At 39.9% G+C, this 11,532-nt stretch overlaps 1 pseudogene; it reads left to right on the top strand.

The window, feature by feature from the left end:
• LOC102870015 overlaps window positions 1-10,709 on the top strand; it is a 43,129-nt pseudogene extending 32,420 nt beyond the window's left edge.
• The last annotated feature ends 823 nt before the right edge of the window (window positions 10,710-11,532 follow it).

Genomic DNA, 11,532 nt, shown 5'->3' with positions numbered 1-11,532 from the left:
ACAGGAGGAGATTGCCCCCTCCTTCTCCAGCAGAGCATCTGGTAGATTTGAACCACATACCTCTGGGTTTGCAGTGCACCATCTTGCCACTAGGCCACCAGAGCTCATAGAATATTTGTTTTCTTGATGTTGAGCTTCAATCTGCATTGAAGGCTGCAGTGCTTGACCTTCTGCAGCAAGTGCTTCAGGTTCTCCTCTGTTTCAGCAAGCAGGGTTGTGTCATCTGCATAATGTAGATTGTTGATGCCACCTTTCTCCTCATTGTGCCCAGCCTCTCAGATAATCTGTTCTGTATATAGATTGAAAAGGTAGGAAGACAGGACACATCCCTGGCATACAGCCTTCTCAATTTTGAACCACGCAAGGTTTCCTTGCTCTGTTCTGACAACTGCCTTCAGTGTAAGTATAGGTTTCACATAAGCACAATCAAGTGTTCTTAGATTCCCATTCTTCTCAGAGTCAGTCACAATTTGTTGTGATCCACAGAGTCAAATGTCTTTGCATAGCCCATGAAGCACAGATAGACATTCCTCTGGTACTGTCTGCTAGAGATCCTAAAAACCATAGCTCCCAAACTTCTCTGCATATTTGAGTCCACTGTGACCTAGCATCCCTCAACAAACTCATCCAGGGGAACCAGAAGGTGAAAATAAACTTTGAGATGTGAAAGTAAAGGAGTCTTTTCAGATAGCACAAGAAAGAAAAAGAAACCAAACCTAGTAAAGGATCTCTTCTTGCAAGTATTACTGTGGGCACATTTTCAACTTTGGTGGCAGCCAGAGCATAAGATCTGATGTTCATTCCCTAGCCTGGTCAGCAAGCAAAATCAAACAGCAGGATTTCTTCTCTACTGTTGGATATTTCTTCTGGATGGTCCCTTTGACTAAAAGGCTAACAAGATTTTTCTCTGCCCCTCTCATAAATATTATGATACAACTTAAAGGAGTTGAGTAGATTCTACAATTCTACAGTCTGCAGTTTTGTTGTTTGCCATCCTCTAACCTCATGACCACCTAATGTACGGTACAATGAGACATTGCCCAGTTCTATCAGAATAGAATGGCAGCATTAGTATATTCAAATATGTTCTTGAAGACACTGATTTTTAATCCCTTCCAACATAGGGCGACTCACCTTCCGTCCATATGTTGTTGTTGTTGTTGTTGTTGTTGTTGTTGTTGTTATGGGCCACTGAGTCAACTACCCTACTTACAACAGCTTTAAACCCTGCTCTATCCAGAGTCAATCTCACGGTCTCCGACTCACTTTGCCCCATTATACCAGTTATTGTGTCAACTCATCTCATCTAGAATCTCCTCTTCTGTCCTTCAACCCTTCAAAATATTATATCTTTCTTTAAGGACTTGTCCCTTCTGGAAACATGCTCAAAATTCACCCTCTCCAGGGCTGATCTATTTGTTCTCTTGGAATTCCATGGTATGTTCACTACTCTTCTCCAGCATCACAACTCAAAGGTATCAATTCTTCTTCTGTCATCCTTAGTCAATTTCTAGATCTCTGATGCATAGAAAGTAATTGCAAAGTCCATGGCATGGGTCAGTTGCACTTTAGTCTCTAGACTGACGTTGTTGCTCTTCAGCTCTCTGGTCAGGTCCCTGACAGCAGATTTTTCTCAGTGCAATTCACCCTTTGATTTCCTGACTGCTGGTGCCAAGAGTGTTGATTGCTGAACTGAGGAAGGTGATATTGTTAAAATCTTAATCTCTTCTCCATCTATCATGGTGCTTCCAATGATCCAGTGGTAAGAATCTTCTTGATATTCTAAGGGGAGCTCTGGTGGCCTAGTGGTAAGGAGCTGCAACTACAATCCCAGAGGCGCACGGTTCGAATCCACCAGATGCTCTGCCGGGAAAGGAGGGACAATCTCCTCCTGTACCAGTCAGATCTGATTTGATGGTACACACACACAAAAATAATGAAATAAAAAAAATAAAAATTAAAAAAAAGAATCTTCTTGATATTCTGCTGATCTTGAACTTCAATCCATATTGGTGATACAATCCTTGACCTTCAGCAGCAAAAACTTCAGGTCCTCCTCAGTTTTAGTAAGCAAAGTTGTGTCATCTGCATAACACAGGTTTGTTGATAAGTCTTTCTCCAATCCTGATGCCACATTCCTCCTCATAAAGTCCAGCCTCCTGAATGCTCTGTTCCATAAATAGATTGAAATACACCAGACAATAATCCACCATAATGTAGAATTTTCTTTGACAAATTTTCAGAAGTAAAACACCTAGCCCTTTTTCTTAGGCTGCCTTCAAGCTCACTGAAATATGTCCACCATGGAGGACTTTACAGTTATTTGAATGCCAGTGGCATGGATTCTAACATTACAGCAACACACAGCCCTCAGCACCACTGACAGATGGCGGATTATCTAACATAAAAATCCCATTTATTACAGCAGAAGACAAGGAAAGCAACAAAATCATTAAATTGCTCCATAGATAGAAAACAGAAAGTTAATGAGAACTGCCAATAAAAAGACGAAAATGAGAGAAGGTGATAAGGGACTATAATGGAAACTGTGAAGTATTACTTTGATGACTAAGTAATTATCAAACCATGATCTTTGCAGTCACCTCATATTCCTGCACAATGTGGACAACAAATAAGAAAGATTAAAGAAGACATGATGCCCTCGAATTATGGTGAAGATGGCACGGAACCGTCAGTGTAAAAAGGGCCACGATTTACAATAGCATATGCCCTCTTCATAACCACTGCTCCTCTTGAGCCCACAGTGTCAGTCCATCTCAGCATCTCTTCGAGGATATTCCTCTTTTTCACTGTCCCTCTGCCTAACCAAGCATGATGTCTTTCTCCAGGGACTTGCCCCTCCTGATGACGAGCTGAAGCACGTGAGAAAAGTTTCTACAAGGCATTCGAGCTGTACTTTTTCCAGGAAGATGTTCTTCTGACCATCTTTGGTATTCAATATTCTTTGCCATCACCACAATTCAAAGGCATCAATTCTTTGAGAGTTCTTATTCATTGTCCAACTTACACATACATATAAGGCAACTGAAAATGTCATGGTATGGGACAGGTACACCTTTATCCTGAAAGTAACAACCTTGCTCTTAAAGCAAGGTCTTTAAAGCATTTTAAAATGTCCCTTTGCTGTATATTTACCCAATGCGCATGCCACATTATTTCTTGACTGTTGTTCCATGGGCATTAATTATGGGTCCAAATAAAATCAACCCCCTGACAATTTTAAACTTTTCTCATTTATCCTTATGTTTTTTGTCAAGATGTAAGGTTTGTGTAGCACATACCATTGTACTGAAAAGTGTCAACCTAAAGGCTTACTAACATGAAAACAAGTACTGTGAGGAAAGATATTTAGTACTACATGCATGCCAAGTTTAATGGGGGATGTAACCCTGATGGCACAAATAATTGAGAATTTTACCACTAACAAAACTTGGGTGATTTGAACCCACTCAGAGACACCTTACAATAAAGAGCTACAGATCTACTTCTCAAAAGTTGAATCCATAAAAACCCTTTACATGTACAGCCAAAATGCTCATGGAACTATATTCCCTGATTTGAAGGTTTGAGGTCATGGTTTTATGGGACATCCATCATAATTAATTGGCCTAAAAACATTCAGTGCTTCTATTCCATCTTCTAATTCATGGCACAGTTCCTGTAATCTTAGAAGAATGCAAATGGTTATCTACTGAATGACAATTTGTCTCTGTTTACCTAGAGCAACAGAATGAGGAAAGTCAGGAATAGGAGGATGCCAAGAAATCCGGAAGACAAGCACCTGATCAACTGACTGGAAGGGATCTGCATTTATTTTCATTCAATTAAAAGGTGACCCAACAGAGTATGGAAATTATGGAATGGTATCACTAATATCACACATAAGGAAGATCTTGCTAAAGATTACCCAGAAATGACTGGAACAGTACAGAGAACTGCCAAATGTGTAGGCTGGGTTTAGAAGAGGCCATGACACTAGGGACATGATAGCAAACCTTAAATGGATCTTGGCTGAAAGCAGGGAGTACCAGAGGAGTGTCTGTGTTTCATTGACTATGCAAAAGCATTTGACTGTGTGGGTTATAACAAATCATGGCTAACCTTGAGAAGAAACGGAATCCCAGAACACTTAATGGTGCTCATGTGAAGCCTTTACACCAGTAGGTGGTAGTAAGAACAGAACAGAGAAACACTGCATGGTTCAGGATCAGGTAATGCGTGCATTAGGGATACTTCATATCTCCATACCTTTTTAATACATGAAGAACAGATAATTTAAGAAGCTGGACTTTATGAGGAAGAATATAGCATCAGGATTGGAGGAAGATTCATCAACAACCTGCATTATGCAGATGACACAACCTTGCATGCAGAAACTGAAGAGGACATGAGGTGTTTGCTACAGAAAATCAATGACTATAGTCTTCAATATTGAAGTTAAACATCAAGAAAACAGATTCTCACCACAAAGCCTACTGACAGCTTCCTGGTGGACAAAAAGGAGACTGAGATTGTTGATAACTTCAGCTTGCCTGGATCCACAATCAACACTCGTGGCACCAGCAGTCAAGAAATCAAAAGACAAATTGCATTAGGAAAGTCCACTGTCTGGGACCTCTCTAGAGTACTGAAGAGCAACAATGTCAGTCTGGAGACTAAAGTGCAGGTGCACGTCATTGCATTTGCTTGCTATGCATGAGAGAGCCGGAAAATAACTAAGGATGACAGAAAATGGAGATGCCTTTGAGTTGTGATGCTGGAGAAGAGTGTTGAACATCCCACGGACTGTCAGGAGAACAAACAGTTCTGTCCTGGAGAGGGTGAAACCAGTTTGCTCTCTGGAGGCAAGGATTCTGAGGCTCTTTCTCACATCATTTGTGCCATGTTGCCAGGAGGAACTAGTCCTTAGGGAGGGATATAATCCTTGGAGGGGTAGAGGGAAAGTTGAGGAAAGGAAGACCCAGGATGAGATGGATTGACTCAGTGACTGGAGCAATGGGATTAGGTCTGTCAGAACATGAGACTGGCTCAAGATAGGATAGGTTTCAGAGCTAATGTACATAGGGTTGCTATGAGTCACAGGTGACTTGATGGCACAGAACAACAATAACAGAAATTCTGGACGCCTGGTGGTTAAGAAACTGCAGTGCAAACTCAAAGGCATGCAGTTTGAATCCACCAACTGCTCATCAGGAGAAGGATAGGCAATCTCTTCCTGCGTGTTTTACTGCCTCTGAAAACTCGCTGGAGGGTCACCTATGGGCCAGTTTCAATTCAACAGCACACAACAACAAAAACGCAGAATGTGTGGCTAATTGTCTCCATGAGCAAACAACTAACTGTCTCCTTTCTCATAAGACCAGAAAAAACCAGATGATGTCTGGTTACCAGTGCTGAACATTTTAATCAAAGATTCTACAGAGGAATTTAGATTTTTTTTAAATATGGAAAATGTTGAACAAAATGTGAAATTCTCATTGAAAACTTTCTAGAGCCATGAATGCTGGACAAACTCCTGAAACTAATAATGTCTTGAGATAATCTTTAAATCTTAAAGCATAAGTGTCTCCATATCTTCCTTGAGCATCATGCTTCTTTGAGTTGTACTGGAGAAAAGTACTGAACATCCCATGAACTGCCAAAAGAACAAACAAATCTGTCTTGGAGATAGTACAGCCAGAGTGCTTTTTGGAGGCAAAGATAGTGAAGCTTAGTCTCACAGACTGGGCATGTTGTTAAGGGAGGCGGCCACTCCTTGAAAAGGTGGAGGGTTAAGCAAAAGAGAAGATGACCCTCAGTGAGATGGGCTGACACAGTGGCTGCAGCAATGGGCTCACATATGGTACAGATGATGAGGAAGGCACAAGATCGGACAGGGGTCAGAACCATTGTTCATAGGGTCGCTATGAGTCACACTTGACTCCATGACACTTAACAACACCTATATGGAATGACAATGTTAACAGCAATTAAAATTATTAGCTGAGGGCTTTAGGGTCATGGAGTTTATGGTAAATGAGAAAGGAACAAGTAAAAATGGAGGTAAGAATGCTTGAACAAAGAAGATAATTGATGTCCGTGAATTTTACACATAGAAACTAGTGGCTTGGAATATAGTTTACTGCGTATATCCTCAACAACAACAAAAAAATGTAAAACAAACCAAAACTGGAGACCATTGCTCCACTCTGACACCTGAATAGGTGGACCATGAGTAGGAAGGACTCAATGGCCATTGGTTTAAGCTATATACCATTATGTATTCATGCAACAAACATGATACAGTTATTAAAAAGTAAATAAGTAAATAAGAGAGAGAGAGAGAGATTACTTTAACAGATAAAAAAAGCAAAGTCCCAACTTATATTTAGATGCCAGTCCATGTCACATATTAATTCGGGACCACTGGCCATGTGTTTGTTATACATAGCTGCTATACACGTGACCTTCCCACAGTAATATAATTGATAAAGAAAATTTAAATACAGAGATGAGTTCATAAAAATATTTTCCTGATTCCAAAACAACTATGAGATATCATCTCACCCCAGTAAGAATAACAACATTTAACAGAACAGCAAACATCAAATGTTGGTGAGGTTGTGGAGCAACTGGAGCCCTTATTCACTGCTGGTGCAAGCGTAAAATGGTGCAACCACTATGGAAGGCTGTACGGCACTTTCTCAAAAAGTTGGAAATAGAAATACCATTTGACCCAGCAATTCCACTCCTGGGAATTTGCCCTAAAGAAAGCATAACTGCCATCCAAGCAGGTATATGCACACTTGTGTTCACTGCGGCTTTGTTCTCAAAAGCAAGGAGCTGGAAACAACCCAAGTGTCCATCAACAAATAAATGAATAGAGAAGCTCTTGTATATTCACACATATTGTGAGTGAATTGGAGGGTAGGGAGAAAAGTGCAACAATGAATGACTGGAAACACTAAGTCTCTGTAAACTTTCATTAAAATTAATTAAAAAATATTTTCCAGATTGCAAATGCAGAATGATAATCAAGGCCATCAAGAGTTCGCAAGGTTTTAGTCTCAGATTTAGGGCCTGTTGGCCAACAAAAGCGAGAACAGAACTGAGAGCCTTACTCTTTCTTCTCTGCCAACACCAAACCCCAGAATATTGAGGACAGTCTAGTAATGGCAAACAGAATCTGTTCAGGAGTCCAAAGTGAAGCTCACTGAGTTTCTTGGATTTTGAATTTTGGTGGAGTATTTTGTGTTGGATTTGTTTTGTTTTGTTTTTTTATCATTCCTAGAAATAAAAAAAAAAGTTGTTATTGTTACATGCCATCAAGTCACCTGTAACTCACAGTGACCCTATAAACAAAAATAGCTCTGAACCCTCCCCTATCCTGAGCCAGTCTCACTGACTTCGACACCCCTACCCCCATTACCCCTCGTACTGTATCAATCCATCTCATACAGGATCTTCCTCTTCTGCACCATCCCTCCACCCTTTCAAGTATGAGGTCCTTCTCCAAAGACCAGTTCCTCATAGCCACATGCCCAAAGTATGTGAGACAACATATCAGAATTCTAGCCTCCAAGGAGAAACTTGGATTGACCCTCTCCAATACTGATCTGTTTGTTCTCTTGATGGCCCATGATATGTTCCATACTCTTCTCCAGCACAACTCAAAGGCATTGATTCTTCTGTCATTCTTAGTCATTTGTCCAGCTCTCTGATACACAGCAAGTAACTGCAAAAACCATGGCACATCTTAATCCCTAGACTGACATCATGAATCTTTAGCACTTTGGAGAGGACAGCAAACTTTCCTACAGTCCTTCGCCTTCCGCAGCAAGTGCTTCAGATCCTCCTCAGTTTCAGCAAGCAAGGTTATGCCCTCTGCGTAAAGCAAGTTGTTGATGAGTCCTCCTCCTATCCTGATGCCACATTCTTCCTCATAAAATCCAGCCTCCCAAATGATATGTTCTGCATGTAGATTGAAAAGGTATGATGAAGACAGGATGCATCCTTGATACACTCCTTTCCTGGTTTTGAACCATGCAATGTGTTTTCTCACTCTGTTCTAAATGACTGCTTCCTGGTCTAAGTACAGGTTTCACATGAGCACAAACAGTGTTCTGGGATTCTAATTCTTCTCAAGCTTAGCCATAATTTGTTGTGATCCACAGATTCAAATGCCTTTGTATAGTCTATGAAACCGAGATAGACATTTTACATACCTCTGGTGCTCTTTGCTTTTGGCAAACATCCACCTGACAATGGTGATAATGTTTCTAGTGTCATGGCTTCTTCTAAACACACCTTGTATTTCTGGTATTTCTCTGTTGAAAACCCTATGTCCTATAGAACACACTTAGAGTAGAATAGCAGATATGCACCTAAAGCTGAGACCTCTAAGTTGGAAAAACAGTAGAGGATCCAAATTTTTTCTTTAGATACAATTTAAGAACCCTAAGATGAAGCTACTAGGAATTCACTAAAAAGGAAATTAAAAACTTGTTCCTTACAGACAACAGTTTTCACAGCTCAGAAAGAGTCTACTAGGTATTAGCCAGATAAAAATAACTCGTTGAAGACGCACTAGCAAATTTAAATCTCACAGACTACAATAAGGAAATGAATCACCATGAGGGTGAATCAGCAGACCCCAAAACTGATTCTCCAAAAACTGGCAATGATAAAGAATCTAATGTATAAGTACATATTAACATGAGAATAATAAAGGAATAAGATATGCTAGAAAGGGAACATGTTCATGAAAATAACTCTCCCAAAATATTAGAAATGGAAATTATCATTGAATCTAAAAACTACATTGTTGTTATTAGGCACCATCGAGTCGGCCACTTATGAAGACCCTACATACAACAGAGCAAAACCCTGCCCAGTCCTGTTCCAAACACTGCTGTGCTTAAGTCCACTGTTCCAGTCATTTTTTTCAACCTATCCTGTTGACTGTCTCCCTTTGTTTTGTTGACCTGAGACCTTTCCAAGCATGCAGTCACTCTCTGGGGCCTGACTCCACCCAATAACATGCTAAACGTACGTGAAGTAAAACATCACCATCCTTGCTTCCAAGGAGCACTCTGGCTTCACTTCTTCCAAAACAGACGTGTGTTTGTTCTTCTGAAAGTCCCTGGTATATTCCATCTTCTTCTCTGACATCGCAATTAAAACTCATCAATTCTTCTTTAGTCTTTTTTATTCATTGTTCAAGTTTCATATACATATAAAGCAATTGACTGACTGTATCATGGTTTAAGTCAGACACACATTAGTCCTCAAAGTGTTTTATTTTTTGCTTTTGAACACTTTAAAGAGAGATTTTTGCCTACTTGCCTGATGCAACAGGTCATTTGATTTCTTGACTGCTACTTCCATGGCCCTTGACAGAGAGTTCAAAAAGAATTAAATCATTGACAACTTAGTCATTTTCTCTGTTTAGCATGATGTTTGGCTGTGGAGGTTTTTATTTTCTTTATGTTTAGTGGAATCTATACTGAAGGCTATAATTTTAAAACTTCATCAAAAAGTACTTCAAGTTTTCATTTTCTGGAGCAAGGTTATATCATCTGCATATCATAGGTTGTTAATGAGTTTTACTCCAATCTGGATGCCATAGTTGGTCCCATTCTCAGATTATGTGCTTTTCCTACAGTTATAGTGAATGATGACACCCCTTATGCACACCTTTCCTGCCCTTTTTTGTTGTTGTTGTTAGAGTGACTGTTTCTTGGGCTATGTACAGGTTCTATGTGGGCACAATTAAGTGCTCTAACATTTCAATTAATCTCAGTGCCATTCATAATTATCCACACAGTCAAATAAATGCCTCTGTATAGTTAATAATGGACAAGTAAAAATGTATCTTACTTTCTGTTCTTAGCCAAGATCCATCTGATGTCTCAGCAGTGCTATCCTATGGTCTCTTTTGAATCCACCTTTTATTTCTGGACATCTTCAATAAAAGACTAGACCAAATTTAAAAGAGATCTACTGAAGTGGAAGGCAGATCTAAAGAAATGAACAAGGAAATAGAGAGGAAGGAGGACAGAAAGAATATGGATTGGCAGTGATCATCAGATACAGAAAGAGAGGCTTCGGTATGTGTCAGTCTAAAGAGTTTTAAGGAGAGAGAAGAGGTATTGATTCTGCACATAGAGTAGTTAAACAGAAGAAATCACAATGTATAAGAGCTGTGCACACCAAGAAACTGCCCCACAAGAGCCACTGAGGGCTATGCAAAGTCATTTGTGTTGAGGCCTGGCATCCTGCCCAAGTGGCCTTTTCTCAGGCCCGTGCTGGGCAGAAGCACTACCATCACCACACAGAGATCAACAAGAAGATCTACAAGATTGGGCAAGGCTACCTTATCAAGGATGGTAAGCTAACTAAAAACAAAGCCTCCAACGAATACAACCTCTCAGAAAAGACCATCAATCTTCTGGGTGGCTTTGTCCACTATGATGAAGTGACCAATGACTTTGTCATCCTGAAAAGCTGCACAGTGGGGACCAAGAAGCAAGTGCTGACTCCACAAGTCCTTGCTGGTACAGAGCAAATGTCAGGCTCTTAAGAAGACTAATCTCAAGTTCATCAACACCACCTCCAGGTTTGGCCATAGCTGCTTTCTGACAATGGAGGAGAAGGCCTTTGTGGGACCACTTAACAAAGACCACATTACAAAGGAAGAAAGTGCCTAACATCAGGAATAGATTGTGCAGCTGGTGGGGTCACAGTGGAAATTATTTTCCAGAGATGGGGAACATGGGAAGAGCTGAGCAAAAGATTTCAAAGGAAACAAAATGAAGTGTGATAATAGAATATGTAAAATTCTGAAGTCGGAAAAGAAAAAGGGAGTGTGTTTGCTATTTCTTAAACTTGGGGAGGGGGGATATCAAAAGAAATGTTCAAGCACTGAACTGCAATTTTAAAGAATACTGTGAGAAGAAAAAAATCATGATGCAGAAAACATCAAAAGATTGAAGGAATATACAGAATCACTCTACCAAAAGGAATTGGTTAATATCCATTCATTTCAATATGTAGCATATGATCAAAAACCAGTGGTAATGAAGGGGAAAGTCCAAGACATACAGCAAGCATTGGCTAAAAAATAAGGTTCCAGGAACTGACAAAAGATGAATTCAGCTGTTTCAGAAAAGAGAAGCAATGCTTGAATCACTTATTCATGTGTGCAGAGAAATTTGGAAGTCAGCTGTCAGAACAACGGACTAGAAAGGATCCATGGCCATGGTAATTCAAAACAAATGTGGACGTTATCTAAGAATATCATTATTACTATCACACGTAAGGAAGATTTGCTAAAAAGGTCATTTAAAAATGGCTGTAATCACACAAAAAACACAAATTCAAGCCAGATTCTGAAGAGGACGTAGCATGAGAAGGGCTATCATAACTAATGTTAGGTGGATCTTGATGGAAAGAATACCAGGAAGATCTTTACCTGTGGTTAATTGACTACACAAAGTGATTTGACTGTGTGAATCATAACAGATTGTGGTA

Source organism: Elephantulus edwardii, unplaced genomic scaffold (genome assembly GCF_000299155.1).
Source record: "Elephantulus edwardii isolate Elephantulus edwardi_28Jun2011 unplaced genomic scaffold, EleEdw1.0 scaffold00104, whole genome shotgun sequence".
Lineage (NCBI taxonomy): Eukaryota > Metazoa > Chordata > Mammalia > Macroscelidea > Macroscelididae > Elephantulus > Elephantulus edwardii.
The sequence above is the reverse complement of the archived record's forward strand: the minus strand, read 5'-3'. Positions and strand labels throughout refer to the sequence as shown.